The sequence below is a fragment of the Stegostoma tigrinum genome, chromosome 1 (genome assembly GCF_030684315.1).
Source record: "Stegostoma tigrinum isolate sSteTig4 chromosome 1, sSteTig4.hap1, whole genome shotgun sequence".
Classification (NCBI taxonomy): domain Eukaryota; kingdom Metazoa; phylum Chordata; class Chondrichthyes; order Orectolobiformes; family Stegostomatidae; genus Stegostoma; species Stegostoma tigrinum.
This window is the reverse complement of record NC_081354.1, coordinates 131,834,594-131,856,498: the sequence shown is the minus strand read 5'-3', so window position 1 is coordinate 131,856,498 and position 21,905 is coordinate 131,834,594. Positions and strand designations below refer to the sequence as shown.

General features: G+C 40.2%; 1 protein-coding gene and 1 long non-coding RNA gene across 3 annotated transcripts in view; one reads left to right on the top strand and one right to left on the bottom strand.

Moving 5' to 3' along the window:
- The window catches only part of rusc2 (RUN and SH3 domain containing 2), a 154,891-nt gene that overhangs the window by 53,383 nt on the left and 79,603 nt on the right, over nucleotides 1-21,905 (top strand). For both annotated transcript variants that reach the window (XM_048526907.2, XM_048526897.2), the window contains exon 5: nucleotides 9,426-9,653. The gene's annotated coding sequence lies outside the window, so the exon portion shown is untranslated. The remainder of the gene's footprint in view (nucleotides 1-9,425; nucleotides 9,654-21,905) is intronic.
- On the bottom strand, nucleotides 1,679-18,424 carry LOC132210016 (uncharacterized). The gene is made up of 3 exons (XR_009446171.1): nucleotides 18,324-18,424; nucleotides 14,129-14,233; nucleotides 1,679-2,409 (listed from the first exon to the last, which is right to left on the bottom strand). It is a non-coding gene; the product is annotated as an uncharacterized LOC132210016 (long non-coding RNA).

The following is a 21,905-nucleotide window of genomic DNA, read 5'->3' as shown; positions in this document are numbered from 1 at the left end:
TCAGTTCGCAACAAACAACTGCACCTCCCAGTCGCAAACCATTTCCACTCCCCCTCCCATTCTCTTGATGACATGTCCATCATGGGTCTCCTGCACTGCCACAATGATGCCACCCGAAGGTTGCAGGAACAGCAACTCATATTCCGCCTGGGAACCCTGCAGCCATATGGTATCAATGTGGACTTCACCAGTTTCAAAATCTCCCCTTCCCCTACTGCATCCCTAAACCAGCCCAGTTCGTCCCCTCCCCCCACTGCACCACACAACCAGCCCAGCTCTTCCCTCCCACCCACTGCATCCCAAAACCAGTCCAACCTGTCTCTGCCTCCCTAACCGGTTCTTCCTCTCAGCCATCCCTTCCTCCCACCCCAAGCCGCACCCCCAGCTACCTACTAACCTCATCCCACCTCCTTGACCTGTCCGTCTTCCCTGGACTGACCTATCCCCTCCCCACCTCCCCACCTCCCCACCTCCCCACCTCCCCACCTACACTCTCTCCACCTATCTTCTTTACTCTCCATCTTCGGTCCGCCTCCCCCTCTCTCCCTATTTATTCCAGTTCCCTCTCCCCATCCCCCTCTCTGATGAAGGGTCTAGGCCCGAAACGTCAGCTTTTGTGCTCCTGAGATGCTGCTTGGCCTGCTGTGTTCATCCAGCCTCACATTTTATTATCTTGGAATTCTCCAGCATCTGCAGTTCCCATTATCTCTGATACAAATGAGAAGTGTGAGGTATGTAAATTTAAGTGTTGGTGTGATTTTGGCCATGTATGCTGAATGTCTCAAAGACTGGTGGATTTTGTCAAATAGTATATCTGTTTGGCTGTTTGCAACAAACACAGGACTCATGATATAAAATTAGCACAAGCTTGCAAATCTTGCAGCCCAATGACCCATTTTACATGTGGTTCTACAATAGACAGCATTTGCTCAACCACAGTCTTGAGTGTCCAAGGAATTAAGCTGATAACCAATTTAGAATTGCTGATTGGCTCACTTGCATCTACAGGAATCTGCATATGTTAATATAAAGAAGCCATTCTTTGCAGACAGAAATAACATGAACACACACTGCACCTATTCCAACTCAAAATAGTTAATATCTGTGTTCTGATTGATTAATCAAGGCATTGCCCTGAGAAATCAGAGACAACATGCCCAGTTTAAAAATTAAACAAAGCCAGCTGGTAACTAGCAATTATCATTAATTGGTGCATTCCCCATATCAATTCTCCCATCAGTCAGAGTCTGCTTGCCAATCAATCAGCTCTCAGCTTTCGTACAATATAAATGTTCGTTTACTGTTGAATTGGTATTCTTGGGAAGTGTCCTGATGAGTGCACAAAGAAAAACTTTAAATAATTGTGCCTCTTTCAGCAATACTTGAATGGTAATCCCTTGTCTGAAATACAGTAAAGAAAATTTGAATTAAAATGGGACTAAATTAATCACTTGCTGTTTTTAAAATGAAAACTTCAATCACGATCTGGTTATGATAACAGCTGATGGTAATTCTCAATAAGTCATATACCAGAATGAATCTGGCTTGATAGATCATGTGTTTTCTTTTTGCACTTGGCTAACAATGGTGGTTAGTCACTAAAACATCAATTGGTTGATTGATTTTATTGTCACATTTAAGGTGAAAAGCTTTGTTTATGAACAGTATAGGCAGATTGTAGTAAGCAAGGATGTACAAATTAAAAAGACTTAGAGGCATATAGGTTACATTGCAGAGTGCATGCATTGGGCGAGATCAACTTTAGCGAGATCAGCCTTATTTGAGGCTAGAGAGTCCATTCATCAGTCTAATAATGGCTGAGAAAAAAACTGCTCCTGAACCTGCTTCTGCATGTGTTCAGGTTCCTGTGTCTTCTGCCTGATGAAAGAGGTTTAAGGAGGTCATTACCAGAGTGCGATAGATGTTTGATGATGTTGGTTGCCTTTCCATGGCAGCACACGTGTAAATGGAATCTGTGGATGGAAGATTGGTTTCCGTGATGGCTTGGGCTGTGCACACCATCTTCTGTAGTTTCAGACCGTCCAGGGCAGTGCAGTTGCCATACCAGGCTGTTATGCACCTGGACAGTTATGCTTTCAATAATGCATCTGTAGAAGCTGGTGAGAGACCTTACGGACTTGTCAAATTTCCTGAGCCACCTGAGGAAGAAGGGGCATTGTTGTGCCTTCTTGACTATCACATTTACGAGGGAAGTCCGGGTAAGGTTGTTGGTTATCGTCACTCCAAGGATCTTGATGCTCTTCAGTCTCTCAGACTCAGCTCCGTTGATGTAGACGGGGAGGTGTTCTCCTCCATTCTGAAGTCAATGATCAGTTCTTTAGTTTTGCCAACGTTAAGAGACAGATTGTTCTCATTGCACCACATTCACATGAGGCTGATGTTCTTTAGCTACAGGACATAAGTTTATTACTCAAAATAAGAAATAAGTAAACAAACAAAGCTATATAAATATGGAAAACATTCACAAACATCTTAACATAAACACCAAAACAACGTTTCAACCTGTTTCCTAACATTGTCCGATAAGAGTCTCATCTCAGAGAAATATTGTTCCGGTGTCAGCTTCTTAAATATTTATTGTATCAACTCTTCATAGTTTCCTTCCCTTGGACTGGTGAGACTTTTTTTTAACAATTCTTTTCTGAGTTCCTGACTTGAACCTTTCACAATTGTTATGCATCACTGGAATGGTTCACTACAAATCGAGCCTGTATTGCTGGAATCATCACAAATCTAAAAGATTTTTAAAAGTATACAGAATTCCTCAAATTTACATGACTTTTAGAACCAGGTTGGCAGAAAACATGGACCATATTTCTTATTACAAATAAATAGCGCCCAGCTCCAAGTGAATGAGCCCTGGATATAGTTAAGACTCTAACTTCCTTACAAACACCCCCTTACGCATTATGGCAGAGGGAAAGACTGGGTAGAGGTGCAATGATTCCTGATCATAAGGTTTGCTGAGATAATTCCTGTGACAATCAGAATGCTGCTTCTTGATCTTTCCTCTTGGATGCTTTCACTTGTTTTCAGGAAGTACAGCGTGACTGGTTCATCATTATAAAGGCCTCTGACTTCTTACCTAGAGTCACCACTTACAACAACTACTGAAGGAATGTAAACTGGTTTTCTTGAAGCTTAGTGTTTTTTCTACTGCGACTTCTGAGCTTATGGCATTCTGGTGACTTCTCACTATCTCGTACCCAGCCCCAAACTGTTCAACCACATTGGAGTCAATCACATTGTTGGCAGGCAGACAGTCTTTGTCATCGATAGCTATTCACTGGTACAGAGCTTAATCAGCTCTGTGTTACTGTCTGAATCTCCATTTGTACATAGCCCCTGGGTCTAGCTCATCAGCAGCTATGTAAATAATACTTACAATGAAGTCAGAGATAGCCGACGCTGAAGAATCTGAGATAACAAGATGTCGAGCCGGATGAACCCAGCAGGCCAAGCAGCATCAGAGGAGCAGGAAAGCTGATGTTTCGGGTCTGGACCCTTCTTCAGAAATGCAGAAATGTCTGAAGAAGGGTCCAGACCCGAAACGTCAGCTTTCCTGCTTCTCTGATGCTGCTTGGCCTACTCTGTTCATTCAGCTCAACACCTTATTATCTCTTAAAGTACAACAAAGTGTCAGGTTGCTTGCTTTAAGATGTGCAGCAATTCTCAACAGTTCTTTGTTTTGAATTAAAAAGTCTCAGAATTTAACCAATTCTGATGGCCTGAATATGCAATTCTATCAACTTAAAGACTTCTTTCTAAGTTTTCCCCGTTTGGAAGCTCTACAGACTGGAAACCACATCTGAGGTAACTGGTTCTGCAAACTGCAACCTGATTCTGCTGCTGGGAGAATTTTTACCATTTTCTGAACTGAACTGAGATCTTGAAACTGTTCTGAGGCCAAAACCAATCGCCTCTGATTTTTAAAAAATCTATTATACGCTCAATAATATAAACTTAGAGGGGTTCTCCCTGGCACTTGACGACAGTCATACGGTTTCTTAGAATTGCTGCACTGTATCAGCAAGTAAATGGGAACAGTGACCTGTTTAAAAGAAAATTACCTTCTTAGAACTGAATGGTATCCATTTGGCTCCATGTTATAATTTAAATCTCAAAATATTTTATTTTTTTTAATCATTGGCTGCATACTAGCAGTCTGCTAAAATACTCTTCAACTTATGCCTGATGTGTAAAACATGTCTCTACACTGTAGGGATATCTATATTACATATGGATATTTTTCATCCATGGCAAAGCATACAAACCTCAGGTGTAAGGCCATAATCCTGAAACAGTAAGGTGCAAATTCAAACCTTAAAGTGGAATATTCTTAGGGAGTATTGAAGAAATGATGAGTGTAAATGTTGTTTGCATTTCCATATACAGGGTTTATCTAGCTTTCAGTGGTAAACTTTCTCATGGTCAAGTGAGAAAAGTTGACTTTTGGGATTTATGGTCTATAGGCCACTGAATAACGACATTGTGGTGGGGCGGGCAATAAGCGTAGAAATAGCTAATGCATGTAAAAATGGTACAACAATTATCATAAGAGATTTTAATCTACATATCGATTGGTCAAACCAGGTCGGTCATGGCAGCCTTGAGGATGGGTTCATAGAATGCATTTGCAATAATTTCCTTGAACAATATGTAATGGAACCTCAGAGGGAGCAAGCTATCCTAGATCTAGTTCTGTGTAATGAGATAGGAATAATGAATGATCTCACAGTTACGGATCCTCTTGGAAGGAGCGATCACAGTATGGTCGAATTTAAAATCCGGATGGAGCGTGAGAAGGTTAAATCCAGTACCTGTGTCTTGTGCTTAAACAAAGGAGACTATGAAGAAATGAGGAAAGAGTTGGCGAAGATAGAATGGGAGCAAAAGCTTTATGGTGAGTCAATTGATGAACAGTGGAGGACTCTCAAAATAATTTTTCACAGTGTTCAGCAGAAGTATATTCCAGTGATAAGGAAGAACTGTAGGAAAAGAGAGAGCCAGCCATGGATGTCTAAGGAAATAAAGGAAAGTATCAGATTGAAAAAAAACACATACAAAAAAGCAAAGAGTAGTGGGAAACTAGTAGACTGGGAAATCTTTAAAGGCCAGCAGAAAGCCACAAAAAAAGTTAGAAAGAAAAGTAAGATATATGATGAGAGTAAACCAGCTCAGAATATAAAAACAGGCAGCAAAAGTTTCTATAAATATGTAAATCGTAAAAGAGTGGCAAAGTTAAAACGTTGGTCCTTTAGAGGATGAGAAGGCCAATTTAATAACTGGGAATGAGGAAATAGCCGAGTCATTAAACAGTTATTTTGTGTCGGTCTTCACAGTGGAAGACACAATTAACATGCTAAAAACTAATAGCAAGAAGGTTCTCAGAGATAATGGGAACTGCAGATGCTGGAGAAACCAAGATAACAAAGTGTGAAGCTGGATGAACACAGCAGGCCAAGCAGCATCTCAGGAGCACAAAGGCTGATGTTTCAGGCTGAATCGTCAACCTTTGTGCGCCTGAGATGCTGCTTGGCCTGCTGTGTTCATCCAGCTTCACACTTTGTTAGCAAGAAGGTTATAGCAGGTGAGGAACTAGAAACTATCATTATCACTAAGGAGGCAGTGCTGGGCAAGCTAATGGGGCTAATGGTAGACAAGTCTCCTGGCCCTGATGAAATGCATCCCAGGGTACTAAAAGAGGTGATGGGGGAAATAACAAAGGCACGAGTAATTATTTACCAAAATTCACTGGACTCTGGAGTCGTTCCCACAGATTGGAAAATAGCCAAAGTGTGGAGCTGGATGAACACAGCAGGCCAAGCAGCATCTCAGGAGCACAAAAGCTGACGTTTCAGGGATGAAGGGTCTAGGCCTGAAACGTCAGCTTTTGTGCTCCTTGGCCTGTTGTGTTCATCCAGCTCCACACTTTGTTATCTTGGATTCTCTAGCATCTGCAGTTCCCACTATCACGGCCAATGTGACCCCACTGTTTAAAAAAAGGAAGTAGACTAAAAGCAAGTAACAATGGCCAGTCAGCTTAACTTTGGTAGTGGGGAAAATTTGGTGGAATCCTTTGAGGATATTAGTTGCATGGTGGACAATGGGAAACTTGTGGATGTGGTGTATCTGGATTTCCAGAAGGCATTTGACAAGGTGCCTCACCAAAGGCTGCTACATAAGATAAAGTTGCACGGTATTACAGGTAATGTATTGGCATGCATAGAGGATTGGTTGGCCAGGAGAAGGCAAAGATTAGGGGGAAATGGGCGATTTTCTGGTTGGCGATCTGTGTCTAGTGGTGTGCCTCAGGAATCAGCGTTGGGACCTCAATTGTTTACAATTTAAATAGATGATTTGGATTAGGGACTAAGTGTGGTGTGTCAAAATTTGTAGATGACACTAAGGGGAGTGGTAGACCAAAGTGTGTAGAAGACACAAAGTCTGCAGAGGGATGTAGATAGTCTGAGTGAATGGGCAAAGGTCTAGCAGATGGAGTATAACGTTGATAAGTGTGAGGTCATCCATTTTGGTATGTATATCTGCAAAATGGATTATGTTTTAAATGGTAAAAAAATTGCAGCACGGTACTGTGCAGAGGGACTTGTGTGTCCTTGTGCATGAATCACTGAAGGTGGGATTGCAGGTGCAGCAGGTAATTAAAAAGGCAAATGGAATTTTGTCTGCCATTGCTCGAGGGATGGAGTTTATAAACAGGGAGGCTATGCTGCAGCTGAATAGGGTTCTGTTGAGGCCACACCTGGAGTACTGTGTGCAGTTTTGGTCTCCTTACTTGGGTGGGGTGCAGAGGAGATTCACACAGTTGATTCCAGAGTTGAGAGAGTTGGATTATGAGGAGAGACTGAGTAGGCTGGGATTATACTCATTGGAATTCAGAAGAATGAGGGGAGATCTTACAGAAACATATAAGATTATGAAGGGAGTATAGAAGATGGAGGCAGGGAGGTTGTTTCCGCTAGCAGTTGAAACTAGGACTAGAGGGCATCGCCTCAGAAGAAAGGGAAGCAGATGTAGGACTGAGGTCAGGAGGAACTTCTTCACCCAAAGAGTTGTGAATCTGTGGAATTCCCTGCCCAGTGAAGTGGTTGAAGCTACCTCGGTCAATGTTTCAGGCAAGGCTAGATAAATCTTTGACCAGTAAAGGAATTAAGGGATATGGTGATGGGTGGGTATTTGGAGCTGAGTCTCAAAGCTCAGCCATGATCTTATTAAATGGCGGGGTAGGCTCGCGGGGCCAGATGGCCTACTCCTGTTCCTAGTTCTTATGTTGCTATGTTCTTATTTATGTGAAAGTATGAACTGTCCGATTTGCTTGGTTAAGAAAGCGTTGGCGGAAGGGTCTGAAAAATGTTACAGAATAAAAAAGGTGCCCATTGATAAATTAGGGACAAAAAGTAGTTGTGAGGATCATAAGCAACATTAATGGATTTGCTGCTAAGTGGCACTCTATTGTATGCAGTTGTTTATCACTAGATAATCCAATTCACAATCTTGAGTTAATTCAAATACTAATCAAATATGCAGTGCAACATCTGACAGCAATTCAGATGTTTGAATTGAAATTGTATTAAAAACTGAAGCAAAATTGAAAAGGGACACAAAAACAATGGTTACTTTTATTATTTACTTCAAGGATTGTTTTAAGTGAGACTGCAATATTTTTGATGGTGATCGCATCATGCATGTATTGGTGTAATAAGATACTGTTAAAGAGTGAGCTCTATTATTTTCCTTGGGTTGCCTTTCCAATATTTGTTGTCTGATCTGTTAGCTCTGATCTCATTTGAATTGCAAGGTTTCAGGCATTGATTGCAGTTGGAGAGCCTGAGTGGCTGTGAGTCTGCCAGTCTAAATGATGACGTTAGATCTTTCTAGCAAGCAGCAGCACCAGCAGTGTGTTTGCGCAGTATACTGCATTGCTTTGGCTGCTGCTTAACAAATAACTGCTCTTCTCTGTAATGGATATCTCAAAATCCTAAAGTAAAATTTATATTACTGGGGATCTTCAAGCGAACAAAAGATACAATTCTGTGTGAAATACGATTGATGAAAGAGGAGGAAGCCAAGAACAAAAGGTAGGGATAGGGTGGCAACCAAGCAAAAATCTCCACAATGCAATTTTTTTTACAGTTTCCTTCAGGATAACCTAGTGGTGCTATTAAGACAGTTGATGCATTTTACAGTACTGTAATATTAGCATGATCAGTCAGTTAAAATTATGATATTACTAAGATGTCACATAACACTATTTTGTGTGGCTGCCACGTTTAACAATGCAGCAGGGTGTTGTATGGGAGCTGCTATGCTGTATTTTTGGATGTCGATGCTGTTCACCATCATACTGTAATGGCTGCTGTTTGTATTATTGGCATGAGAATCTGTAGTGACTTTAGTGCACCACACGTCTTACACATAATATAGTCGGCGACTGACACAGATGTGCTGTTTAAAGCTTACTTTTAATGCCTGACAGCTGACATTAGATCATTCTTTATTTCTGTCACTCCTGCATAGAATGATAAAAATCTAGAGGTAAAAATATTGTGCTTTGTTTCTACTGATTTACAAGAAGGAATCTGGAAGGATTGACTTTTACCCAATGGCTTGATGTTAGATAACAGACAGTTACTTAAGGTAGTATGTCCCATTAATGACGTGGAGTGTTTTTGTGCTGAAGCTGCCATGCTGTATCTCTGGGTGGAGTGTACTTTTAAAAAGCCATTCTGGCAAGCATTTGTGATGTTGTATCAGACCAATTAAATCTCAAACACTTTGTCAACGTAAGAAATCTCAAGAGTTTTGTGTTTTGTATGGCTTCAAGTTTCTTCCACCTACCTTTTTCAATGTAGCCTTTTATGGGCATTTAAAAAAAAATGTGATGGGTATGCTCTGCAGTGAAGCCAAATTTAAACATATTATTCAGCTACAGACTGCATTTGTCATTACATGACTGATTACAAGATTATAAGATACTTGACTAGCAATGATGGTTGGAAATTCACTATAATGTTATATAATTGAAGATAAGCTTTGTTCCTACAATTTTATTTGGTATCAAATTGTGCTTATTTTAGATTAAAGCTTAAAATTAGTTTTTCAAAAGCAGTATAGGATGATTGTATAGGATATATCTGGTTCATTTATTCTGAAATGTTTTGCCTGGCTACACTTCGGTGTGAAATAACCTCTGTTAAAGCATGGTGGCTTTATTTTGAATTCTCAATCTGCCTGTTAATTTGCTTAGTATTTGTATTATTAATTTTAATGTTTGGCACTAAATGTTGTGCACAGTAATGCATCTTGTTTACTACTTCATTGATTTTTGAGCTTTTATGTTCGTGGTACTGTTTAAATATTTGGTTCTTTTTATTCTGAAACAGAATTACACTTGGATGTTTTGCTAATTAGTTGCATGCAGGCTGTTTACAAGACTCATGGGAGGAGACTGGCACGCACCAAATGGGAGAGCGCGGCGTGGGGAATGCACAACAAAGCAGTTTTTCCCCTATCTAGCAGCTGCACGTAGACAGAGATGAGATGGAGCAGCTGAAAACCATCTGTGGAGGGCAGGGGTGGAAACACAAATTTTGACTGTTGTCCCTGAAGAAGTAAGGAGATTTGTAATGGTTATTATTTTGATTCACATTTTAAAGAAAACTGAAAAGAGAGGGAAGGTGAATGAATCTGTTTTCTCCATGAGTTGTTGAAATGCATGCAGTGTGGTACTCACATACACTGACAAGCTTTCAATGTATACCATGAAATTTTGCCATTGTAAGTTAGTAACTTATTTATATGACTTGCTATTTCTTTTCCCCTCATTACTTTTTGTAACCGTGAATTTGTTTATATTTGGTCAGTCAGGTATTTGGCCACTTAAAAATTAAGTAGTAATTTGCTGCAAGTGAAATATTATTGCCTCTAGGTATATTATGCTTTATTATTATGAATGCTACAAATCAGAATTTTAATTCTAAATACAGTTCATGCCCTATGGTGTTCCATAGATGCATTCTTTGTTCCTCTATCTACATCTTTTTTCTCTCATGCTGTACCCACCATCCCGCACTCCAGACCTGCTTCTCTCCATCTCTCTATCTCTGTCTTCCCCAACCCCCCCCTCATTCACTCACTTGCTCATTCTCTCTCTCTCTCTCTCTCTCTCCCTCTCTTGTGCACACTCACACTCTCTCACTCTGCCTCTGTCTGTCTCACCATGCTCTCACATCAGCTTCAGGCCTGATACCTCTGATCTGTAGGTGCCAGCTCACTCCAGACCTAATGTCCCTTTGAGTTATTTGATTGTTTTGTTTATTTAGATGATGATTTGGTTATTATTTTCTTATAACTTTTATGAATTTATAGATTTTCCTGCTTATGTAGGCAAATCAGTAAACATATTTAAAGTTGTTTATTATACTGTATAGTTGTGATAGACAAGATGACAAATATGTGGTTATTGTACAATATACTCGTTAATTTATAGATTATGTTGTGTAAGGTGTGTAATTTATATACATTTTAATATAATCCATTTCTGAGTTTGATTTGAGCTGGTTGTGTGTGGAATTTGGTCTATGTGCTGGAAGGGGTTCAGTGATTAACTTGGAAGTTCTGTAGCCATGGCGACATATTTAAAAAGAAAGTGTGGGAGAGAGTTCCTATTGTGTAGTAGGGTTTTTATTTAGAGAAAATAACAAAGTAAACAGTTGTATATTCGGTTTTCAGTTCAGGAGGTCAGTTTTTTTTTCTTTTTGGTTAGGGGAAATACCCATGGCTTGAACAAAATTTTCAGCTTCGGTTTTGCAAGATTGCACAAATCTTTGTTGAAGCTGGGGAGCTAAAACAGTTGCTCCTGAGAAAGGTTGTTAAGACATAATGGTTCTGTATGTAATAAATTTAGTTTGAAAACTGTAGATGAGTGGGAATTGGACAGGAGCTTATAGGGGTTGATTGGAGTAGTATGTTTGCAGGCAAAGGAACCTCTGGCAATTTGGAGGCCTTTAAAAGTTTGATAGCTAGAGTTCAAGGTCTGTGTGTTCCTATGAGGGTGAAGGGCAAGGTTGGCATGAGTCGGGAACCCTGGATGATAAGAGATATTGAGGCTTTGACCAGGAAAAAAAAGGAGGAACAGGCAGCTGGGATCAAGGGAATCCCTGGATACAGGAGTTTACTGAAGAAGGAAATCATGAGGGCGGAAAGTGGGCATGAGATTGCTTTGGCCGAGAGGATTGGGGTGAATCCAAAGAGATTCTTTAAGTATGTTTGAAGGAGAAAGAATAACTAGAGAGAATAGGACCCATCAAGGACTAAATGGACATGTATGTGTGGAACTACAGGAGATGGCCAAGGTCCTCAATGAATATTCCTCCTCTGTGTTTACTGTGGAGAAAGACATGAAGACTTGTGAACTTGGGGTAAGTTAGTGGCGATATCTTGGGGACAGCCTATATCACAGTCGACTAGTTGTTGGAAGTATTAGATGTATGAAGGTGGATAAATCTCATGATCCTGACCAGATATATCAAAGAACCCAGCAAGAGGCTAGAAAAGAAATTGCAGGGCCCCTGGCTGATATATTTGCATCATTGTTAGCCACAGGTAAAGTCCCAGAAGACTAGAAGGTAGCGAATATTGTGCCCTTATTCAAGAAGAAAAAGAAAAACCTGGGAACCATAGACTAGTAAGCTTAAAATCTGTGGTAGGTAAGTTACTTGAGAAGATTCTGAGGGAGAAGATATACAGGTATTTAGAAAGACAGGGTTTGTTTAGGAGTAGTCAGCATGGCTTTGTGCATGGGAGATCCTGCCTCACAAATTTGTTAGAGCTCTTTGGTTAAGTGACCAGGAAGGTTGATGAGGGCAGGGTGTTAGACATAGTCTACATGGATTTCAGTAAGGCCTTTGATAAGGTTCCACATGGTAGGCTGCTCTGGAAGGTTAGATCACACAGAATCCAGGGAGAGCTGGCCAATTGGATACACAATTGGCTTGATGGTAAGAAGCACAGAGTGATAGTGTGAAGATGCTTGTCAGACTAGAGGCCTGTGACTCGTGGTATGTCTCGGTTGGTGCTGGTCCCATTGCTGTTTGATATCTTTATCGATGAATTGGATGAGAATGTACAAGTCATGATGAGTAAGTTTACAGATGACACTAAAGTAGGCGAATTCGTTGACAGTGAGGAAGGTTATCAGACATTGCAGCAGGATCTTGATCAGCTGGGGAAGTGGGCCAAGAAATGGAAAATGGAATTTAATATAGATAAGTGTGAGGTATTGTATTTGGGAAAGTCAATTTAAGGTAGAAGCTTCATGGTGAATGGTAAGGCCTTAAGGAGTGTAGTGGAACAGAGGGACCTTGGAGTTCAGGTATACAGTTCTCTGAAGGTGGAGTCACAGGTAAACAGGGCAGCGAAGGAAGCTTTTGGCACACTGGCCTTCATCAATTTAAGGTTTTGAGTATAGAAGTTGGGAAATTATGGTGCAGTCGTACAGGATGTTGGTGAGGCCGCACTTGGCGTATTATCTTCAGTTTTGGTCACGTTGCTGTAGGAAGGATGTTATTAAACTGGAAAAAATGCACAAGAAATTTACAAAGATGTTGCTAGGACTCAAGGGACTGAGTTATAGGGAGAGGTTGGACAAGCTAAGACTTTTTTCTCTGGAGCATGAGGGAGGATCTTGTAGAAGTGTATAAGGTCATGAGTGGCATGGATAGGGTGAATGCACTCAGTCTTTTTGCTAGGGTTGGGGAGTGGAGGACCAGAGGCATCAGTTTAAGTTAAGAGGGGAAAGAATACCTGGGAACCTGAGGGGCAACCTTTTTAAACAGAGGGTGGAATAAACTGCCGGCGGAAGTGATCGGGGCGGGTACATTAACAATGCTTAAAAGGCATTTGGATGAATACATGGAAGGGAAAGGTTTAGAAAGATATGGGCCAAGTGTAGGGAAATGCTGATAGCATGGATGGACATTTTGGCTGTCATGGGCCTGTTTGGGCCGAAGGGCCTGTCTCCGTGCTGTCAGACTCTGATTCTAAATGTTTGGTTAAAACCCTAAAAGGGTAATTTGAAACTGAGAAGCTCTATGTTCTGTTGTATAAAGGCTAAAGAAAAGGCTATCAGATTCATAAGATGGACAATTGAAGCCACAGTTAAGCCCTAATGTTGTGAAAGAGAACAATATTCTCTCTGATGTAGGTATAGTAAAGGAGTGCTTTTGGAATTAATGTGATTGGTTGATCTGATTTTAACTGCAACTCTGTAATTCCTGCATATCTCCAGTAATCTTTCATGATAATCGTGAATATATCTGTTTCTGCTTTCAAAATGTTCGAAAGATTCTGTGCCCACTTGACAAAGGGATTCCAAAAGCATGCAAACTCTCCAGAAATAAATGATTCCTCCTGTCTGTTTTGAATGGGCAACTCCTTACTTTTGAACTGTTAACCACAGTTCTTGATCCTCCTACAAGAGGAAACATTCTTCAAACATTCACCAAGTCAACCCCCCTCAGGATCTTGTTTCTTCAGTTAAATCACTTTTGACTCTTCCAATGTCCAGAGAAGACAGGCATAGCTTGAGCAGCCTTTTCTTATAATTGAGTCCACTCATTCCAGGTATTAGTCTAGTAAAGCTTCTCTGAACTGCTTCCAATGTATTAACATCCTTCTGTAAGTAAAGCGACCAGTATTGTATACTGCACTCCAGATGTGGTCTCACAAATACCCTGTATAGTTAATGCATAACGTCACTAAACTTTTCATTCAGTTGCACTTGCAATAAAGCATAACACTCTATTAGCTTTCCTGATCCTTGCTGTATCAGCATATTAACCTTCTGTGGTTCGTGCACTAGGATACCCAGGTCTGTTAGGGAGGCAATAACCTAGTGGTATTCTCGCTGAATAATTAATCTAGTGACCCAGCTAATGTCTGGGACCCAGACTCAATCCTGCTTTGACAGAATGTGGAAATTGTGTGAATAAAAATTTGAAATTAAGAGTCTAACTGTGGTCAACTGTCAGAAAAACCCATCTTGTTCACTCATGCCATTCATGGAAGGAAATCTGTTGTTGATAACCTGGTCTGTGACTCCAGACCCACAGCAATGTGGTTGATCCTTAATTGTTCTCTGGGTAATTAGGCCTCGGCCATAAATGCTGGTCTTGCCAGTGACTTCTGCATCCTGCGAATAAATATAAAAAATCTAAGATTTGCAACGTCTTTCCGTTTAGATAGTTGTATTTCCTTTTTAAGTCTTTCTGCGAAAATGGACAAATTTTCCCTATTTCACATGGCACTCCATTTGCCAGCTCATTCACTTAACCTATCTGTATTGTCTTGTAGAAAAATTAAACAGAAATTTTCCGTAAGCCTTCCTTAGAAGGAGGATACTAGTAGCATCCCAGAAGTAGCTGTAAATCAGGAGCTGAAAAGTACAATTATCAGGAAAGCAGTACTGATTAAATTATTTGAATTGCAAGTTGACAAGTTGCCAGGTCAAAGAGCCTTTGGTCCTGATTGATTTCATCCCAGGGTCTTATAAGTAGATATTGAGACAGTTGATGCATTGGTTTGAATTTTCCAAAATTCATTAGATGCAGAAAAGGATCCATTAGATTGGAGAATATCACATATAACTAATTTATTCAAAAAGCAAAGGAAGCAGAAAAGCAAGAAACTATGGCCAGTTAGCTTAGCCTCTGTCGTAGGGAAAATGTTAGAAGCTGTGTCTAAAGATGTGATGACAATGCACTTGGATAAGTTCAAGGTAATCAGGCAGAACCAACATGGTTTTGTTAAAGCGAAATCAGGTTATCTAATTAACTAATGTATAGATTGTTTGAAGTAGTCAGTTGTGCTGTAGATAAAGGGCAATCAGTGGGTGTATTGTACTTAGATTTCCAGAAGGCATTTTAAAAAACAAGTGCCACATGAAATGTTATTGTGTAAAGTAAAGTAAAAGCTAATGTTGTAGGGGATAACATATTGGTATGGATAGAAGATTGGCTTGCTAACAGGAAGCAGAAAATAGGAATAAATGGGTCTCTTTCAGATTGACAAGATGCCACAAGTGGTGTGCCAAAGAGTCGATGCTGGGGCTTCAACGTTTTACAATTTAAATAAAATTTACAATGAGGGGACCAAATGTAGCTAAATTTGCTGATAACACAAGGATAGGTAGGAAACTCAAATGTACAATACAATGCAAGGGGGATTCTGTCTTTATTTTTGTTGGGGCGAGGGGGTTCGAGGGCAGAAGTGCAGGAAATGCAGGAGATGCAGTTAAGGGCATTTAAGATCACCAGATGTCCTTCTATTTCAAGGAACACACTTCCCCCATCTGGTGATCAAAAATGCCCTCAAACGCATCTCCTGCATTTCCCGCACTTCTGCCCTCAAGCCCCTCCCCCCCCCATCAAAAATGAAGACAGAATCCCTCTTGTTTATGGGCTTCAGATCAGTATGACAGGTCGGCATAACATCGAGGGCCGAAGGGCCTGTGCTGTGCTGTAATGTTCTATGTCATCATATATCACCCCACAAACCCCCGCATCCAGTGTTTCAGTCTCCACCACTTCTGCTACCTACAATCCAACACCACGATAAAAGAGATTTTTCCCTCCTCACCCCATCTGCCTTTTATAGGGACCACTCACTCCATGACTCCCTCGTCCTCACCACAATCCCTACTAATGCCACCACACACTAACGCAATGGCGGGAAGTGCTACGTCTGTCCCTACACTTCCCCCTCACCTCCATCCAAGGCCCAAAGCAAACCTTTCACATCAGGCAGAGGTTCACCTGCACATCAGCCAACTTGGTCTACTGTATCTGCTATTCCCGATGTGGCCTCCTCCAACATTGGTGAGACCAAGCGGAGGCTTGGAGACTGCTTTGTAGAGCATTTGCGCTCTGTACGCGACAAATGGCAACAACTTCCAGTAGCAAACCATTTTAACTCTTTCTCCCACTCCCTGGGTGACATGTCCACCCTGGGCCTCCTCCACTGCCACAATGACACTACACGCAAACTGGAGGAGCAGCACCTCATATTCTGCCTTGGGAGCCTACAGCCTAATGGCCTAAACGTAGAATTTACCTGTTTTAACATCTCCCCATCCCTGGCCTCATCCCTAGTCCAAACCTCCCTCTCATCCCCGTCTCCTTGACCTGATACATCTTTTCGCCCCACCAGTCTCACTGATCAATCCCCACCACTCCCTACCTAACTCACCTATTTCCATCCCACCTACCTTCCCCAGCCCCACCCATCCTATCTGTTTATTTCCCAGCTCCGTTGCTCCTCTCTGTTTCTGAAGAAGGGTCTTGACCTAAAATGTCAATTTTCCTGCTCCTCTGATGCTGCCTGGCTTGCTGTGTTCCTCCGGCTCCATACTGTGTTGTCTCTGACTCCAGCATCTGCAGTTCTTGCTCTCTCTAGTATAACCTGACTCTGGTTGGTGCTTTAACATGCTGCCCTAAGAAACTTCCTGAAAACATTCAATGAATTCCTTGCTCAGACTACTTTTTCCATGTGATTTTTCCAATTTGTGTGTAGGTTAAAATTTTCCATGATAATTGCTGAACCCTTTTGTCAAGCACCTTTTATTTCTTCCTTGATACCCTGCTGTGCTGTGGTGTGTGGTTACTGTTCAGAGGACTATACACAACTTCCAGAAATGATCTCTTGCCTTTGTCATTCCTCATTCTACCCAGAAGACTTCCATATCCTGGTTTCCAGAATTTAGGTCATTTATCTTTATTGCGCTAACATCATCTTTAATGGACTTAGTCCTCCACCCTTTCCTCACTTCCTGCCCTTCCTAAACACAGACTCTTTAACATTCAGATTCCAATCCATGTCATCCTGCAGCCCTATCTGTTATGACCACTAGATCTTACTTATGTGTTTGAGTTTCTATTACTAGTTCATCTGCGTTCAAATATATCACGTTATATTTTATCCTTTTATTATTTTATAACTTTTTAGTCTTATTTGCTGATATGCTGTTAGATCTGCATTCTCTATCCCACCCTGTCATTTGTATTTTACAACGTATTTCAAAATCTTTAACCATGTTTTGTTTGTAAATAGTTTGGGTTAATCTAATGTATTTTCACTTCTTTTGCATAATTAACTTCTGATTTATTATTAAAATGGAAATCACAGAATTGCATTTTGTTTCAGTGAAGAATCACCTTGTTAAAATTGGAAAAGATAACAAACATGGTTTATTGAACCGGCTTTCAGACTTATCCATTAATAACATCAGGGATCAAACAATTTGTGGATTTTGTCACGATTTTGAATTTGCTGAGTTTAAGAAAGGTCTGCCTTTTTAGATTAAAGGATATGTGTTTTTTTAAAAACAGAAAATGCCCTTAATGTGGTTGAGTTTATTTCATGGCATTTGAAGATGGCTTTTGATTGTAATTTCAAGTTTTCTGGAAGATATAACATTGAACTAGTTTGAAAATTCAACTAAAGCTTGAGTATTAGGAGATAACTTAACTTAAATATAGAAGTAAAAGTAAAATAAAATTAATGATGAGACCTTTCAAATGTTTTGTGCAATATTTTAGAACTGAAGGCACAGTGGCTCAGTGGTGAGCACTGCTGCCCCACAGCACCAGGGACCCGGGTTTGATTCCAACCTCAGGTGACTGACTGTGTGGAGTTTGCACATTCTCCCTGTGTCTCTGTGGGTTTCCTCCAGGTGCTCCGGTTTCCTCCCACAATCCAAAGATGTACAAGTTAGGTGGAGTTACCATGCTAAATTGCCTATAGTTCAGGGATGTGTCGGTTAGGTGCACAAGCCATGGAAAATGCAGGGTTAGAGCTTTAGGGTGGGGATTGGATCTGGGTGGGATGTTCTTCGAAGAGCTGGTGTAGACTTGTTGGGCTGAATGGCCTGTTTCCACACCGTTGGGATTCTTTGGCTATGAAAGGAAACTTGAAATGGAGGGTTTGCCGCTGGAATCAGCTAAAATACATTAGAAATGGAGGAGTGGGGTGGGAATTGACTTAAAGAAAGTGAAATTAAAAGACTAATTAGAAGAGAGATAAACAAAGAAAGAGAGAAAGTGAGGAGAAAGGTCAACAGAGGAAGAGAATTAAAAGAGCTTGATTTCAAAAGACGTAGGAAAATTAGAGAACGAGTTGATGAAAGAAAAGTTTAGAATAAAGGAAAAATACTCTTGATTACTAAGGAGATGAAAGAATGCAGGAATGTGTAGCTGAAGTTAAAATCAGATCAACTGTGAACTTACTGAATGGTGGATTAGGCTTGAAGGGCTGAGTGCTGTTCTCTTGTTCCTTGTTCATGAAAAAGAGCTAATAGTTCAGAGAATGTGTCTGATTCCAGTGAGAGATTTGATTTAATCAAAAATCTACACTTAATGATTAACTTTACTGAAGACGGAGTTGAAAGATATTTTATCTTTTTTTTGTAAGGTAGCTGGACATTGGTTAAAAGAGGTTTTGGCCTTGAAGTTACAGATTATTTTGACAGATACTGCCATGACTGTATGCCAGTTTGTCAGAAAAAAAGCGATCTGGAGAGTAAAAACCATCAGAGGCAACATTTATTGCTTATTAGCTTGTGCTGGAGCTTATCAATTAAAATTTAGGATTACAGGAAAGAAATCGAATCAGACATTTGTAGAATTTGCATGGGGAAAGAAATGATGTGGTATCTGTGGTCAATATCTTGCAAGATGGAGAAATATTTTGAGAACAAAGGGGAAATTATGATGGTAGAAAAATTTAGAAAAAGCACTTGTACAAATTTAAAATCCTACTTAAATAAGCATTAAGATTTCAAGATTGGAGAAACAGCAATTTGGCAGATACCTATGATATTTTACACCAAAAAATTCAGGTAGAAAAATGGTCCTATGTATATCCACCAGGAAATTGGAGGAATAGGAAAATCTGTGGATAGTTGGGGTAGTAGTTTGAGAACAGTCAAAAGGTCGCCAAATTAATAAAGGTGCAAGTTTAGAATTAAAATTATTCCATGAAGAAAGTAACATGCTTCTATTGTAATAAGAGTGGACTTGTCAATGCCAGTTGCTTGAAGTTGAATGGGAGACTGATTGCAGTCATACAAATGTCTAAGAAATCTTCAGGAAAGGAAGTAGATTAAAATCATATCTGTAGTACAAAGAGAACATGCTTCCTTAGAATGTAGTAAGAGAGGAGATGGCTGAGGACACATGAAATGCTTTTTCCAAATATTGACAGGGAAAATCACATCACTGGAAGTTTTTAGTGTTTTCACTCCAAAAGTGGATACTCCTAATGGCCCAGATGAAGGAGGTAAACCAATAAAATTAATGAGAAACACTTGAGCAAGTCTGTCACTGATGCTGGCTGACAATACTGTTTGTCTTCCTAAGGAGTTAATGAAGGAGAAGATATTATTTGGCAGTGTACACGGAGTTTTAAAACCTGCCTCGTTATATGTAGCTGGATTAAGGAGTGACACGGTAAATGGAGAGGGTGTAGTTGGAGTAGTGAAACAAATTCCTATAGAAGGAATTTACGTGATTTTGAGACTGGCATCAAAAATATTTTTGTCTCGAAGGGTGGTCGTAAATGAAACTGAAATGTGACAAAAATGGTCCATTCTGGACTATGTTGTGGCTCGATCTTGGGCCCATAGATTTAGACACGAAAAAGAGGAGTCTGTAAAACAGGAGATGATTTAGAAATTTAATTATTTTATACAGTTTCTGAAAATTGAACTAAAAATCCTGGAATTAAAGAACCTGAGGCTGAAGAAATCTGATAGAAAGTACTGATTAGGCCTGGATATCCAGTTTTTATCCCTGGTTACCCAGCTGCCACACAATGCAAGACTTGTCTTTTTAACATTACTTGTGCTGTCCCATTATTTGTCATTGTGGCCCTGTTTGATAGGGGCCCTTGATTTCAGAGAAAACTTGTACTTGCAATAGTGTAAGTGGAAAAGGAGACTTTGAGTCTTCTGATAGTCATACATCATTTTGAGATTCACATAACTAAATTGGAAGAAACTGTTATTTATACAGATCACAATCCTTTAATTTTCTTGACATGTTTTGGGGAAAGAGCTTAGGATTGTTTCAATGGAAATTAATTCTCCAACCATATAATTTGAAGATAGTTCACAGCTTGGAAAAGAGAATGTCATAGTGGAAGCTTTATTAGGAGCATATTTGAAAGACAATGAGTAGTGTTGAGCCCAGGATCTAATGTAAAATATGGTTGCTGTGTAATTAATTGTACGTTTACTGCCAATGTTACTGTTATCATTTTGCAGTTGTCTAGTTGTGTTTAGATTAGAGCTAGTGGCATGTGGGTTTTTTGTCTTTGTGTTTGAAGGGGTTAGTGATTAATTTGTGGCTATTTCTGTGGATTTGTATTAAAGAAACAGTGTGTGAGTGCATTCCTGGTGTGTTGTGGGGATTTGTTTATATTGGGAGACTACTTAACAAGTAAACAGTAGTGCATTAGGCTTTTAGTTTCAAAGGTCAGACATTGATTTTTTTTATTTTGATTAGCGGAAGGGTCCATTGATGGTTGGGAGTGGGGAGGAAAGTAGGGGAGGAAAGTAAGCTTTCTCATTTCAGTTTGGTGGAAGTCTTGGCCGAAACAGTTGTTCCTGAGAAAGGAAGGTAGTTTCGAGCTGTTAAGAAATAACAGTTCTCGGTGTAAAGAAGTTAGTTTAAAATTCTAGTCCTCAAGTCTAAAATCCATGCTACCATGGTGCCACAAGAGCCTTTAGGCTCCGTATTTAATGCAAAGTATTAAAGGTACACCTGAGCATAATTCAACAGCAATTGTATCAGAGTTTCAATTTTTTTTTCCGAATGAGTTCATTTATGCAAGTGAAAATCTGTGTACACTGCATCTTTTAAATAAAATTTGATAGGCTATTTCCATGATGTTTAGAGATGTTTTGAGAGACATTCTTTTGATATTTCCAAAGTCAGTAATTTAAATTTTATTCAATGTGGGAGGTGATGGCCTATTGGTATTATTGCTGGACTGTTGATCCAGGGACCCAAATAAGTCTGGGGACCCGGGTTCGAATCCTGCCATGGCAAATGGTGGAATTTGAATTCAATAAACATCTGGAACTAAGAGTCTAATGATAGCCATGAATTCATTGTTGCTTGTTGGAAAAACCCATCTGATTCACAAATATCCTTTGGGGAAGGAAACTGCCATCCTTACCTGGCCTGGCCTACATGTAACTCCAGGCCCACAGTAATGTGGTTGACTCTTAACTGCCCTCTGGGCAATTAGAGAAGGGCAATAAATGCTGCCTAGCCAGTGGTGCCCTTATCCCATGAATGAATCAAAAAAATTCTCCCATCCTCAAGCTTAATTTTTTTTTTAAAGCACCTCAAGTACAATATTTCCTGCTTGTACACCCTGATGTAAAGAATGCTGGGAAATTAGCAACTCCAGCCCATTCAATGCACCTAGAAACATAATATCTATCTGGCAGTGACACATGTATGTGCTCAGTGTGAGGAGATTTCATCTGTTCCAGACATCTGAGAGATGGCAGTGTACCTGGCCTGCAGTTCAAGAGGCAACTGGGGAAGGTACGGACCCAACATATTCTCTTTAGGGTGAAATATAGCTGCAACAAACTCAGAGAACCTTGGATATCCAGGAGTATTCAGGACTGTGTAAGAGGAAAGCAGAAGCTTTTAGCCGGCAAAAGGTGAACAAGTCAATAGAGGCCCTGGTGGGTTTTAAAACATGCAGGGAGAGCTTAAGAAAGCAGTTGGTAGGTCAAAGAGAGCACATTAGAAAAACACTGGCAGCTACACTCCCAAGATATTCTGTAAGTG